We start from the raw sequence: 1,355 nt of genomic DNA on the forward strand, positions 1-1,355 counted from the left end.
CATTATCTGCAGGAACATAAATTCCTTCCTAGCTCATTACAAGAACAGCTCAGCACACCTGATCATCTCTGACCTATTGTGAAGTCACACAACAGTATCTTTGTCTACTTTCTGTTTCACCTGTATGTTACACCTGATGGTCTTAAGACATGATCCTTTCCAATTACTGCATGAACAGAAATTAAACTTTGGATACCCCATAGGAGAAACATCTAGATGCATCAGGTCCCAGGGAGAAGAGCCAGAGGGATCAAGCAGGCAAGGGAAGATACTCAAGATGAGTGCCAGCTAAAGCTGGCACACCAACATGCTTCAGAAGAGGCCTGGAAAAAGTTAGTCCTAGTTGATGGACTATTGAAATTGTTTGGTTTGACATTAATTTCTTTAGCAATTGTGTCATGATGGAATAAGTAACCCCTGAGGTACCTCCTGCTCAGCTTTGTAAATGAAGGTTATACAATAATAAATTTTAATAAACAAAACTGTTCAAAACAGGATTTAAAGTGACAAGTATGACTGCTATCAGTCCAAGTAATCACATTAATGAGAAAGCTGCTGCACAGCATGAGAAAGAAAGGGCAAGGAAAGGTGCAAAAGATCTTTTCACAGTTCTTTGTAAAGGCCAGCTGCATCTTTCAGAAGAGATATTAGTGATTGGCTGAGGACAGATGTACTCAAGACACATAAAACCCAGTCACTATTAAGCCATCCTTATGGAAAATCATTAAATAAGACCTTATCCCTTCCCCAGACAGCATCCTCACAGCATTTCCTGTACAGGTTAAAGTACATAACCTGCTGCAGATTAAGTAGCACTTACATGGAAAAACCTTCTCTTACTGAGATGTTCTGGTGTTCTTTGGTTCAAACCTGCAAATCTTGCAAGGATACAGCTTATTAGTATGAGCTGAAATACACACACTTTTTGTACTTGCTGAGGATCTCTGAGAAAAGCTGTACAGGCTTCAAGAACATGGATGTAAAGTTTAGAATTTAGACAACATATAAAAATCCCAGTGTACCTCAGTGGGTCTTATTTTCACAGGACTCAAACGATCACAATGCACTTTATTTTCTCAACCCATTACCTCACTTGTATGAATTCAAAACTTCCCAGCCAATGTCTTAAAATAATTTATGCAAACAAAAAATAACACTAAGTTGTGAAGTCGTGCATTTGTTGGAACAAGATGCACTGTTTTGCACATTAACAATGTTAGACAAGACAGTAACCACTGCACAATAATACAGGTCTTCAGTTTTTAGGAAATAATGTCCCAGCTGAAGTGTGGGAACATTTCTCTCCCTCCTTGCTCCTCTAAAGGGGACTGAACAAGAACAGAATTGGTAGACAA

The sequence above is a fragment of the Taeniopygia guttata genome, chromosome 1A, assembly GCF_048771995.1.
Source record: "Taeniopygia guttata chromosome 1A, bTaeGut7.mat, whole genome shotgun sequence".
NCBI classification, from domain to species: Eukaryota; Metazoa; Chordata; class Aves; order Passeriformes; family Estrildidae; genus Taeniopygia; species Taeniopygia guttata.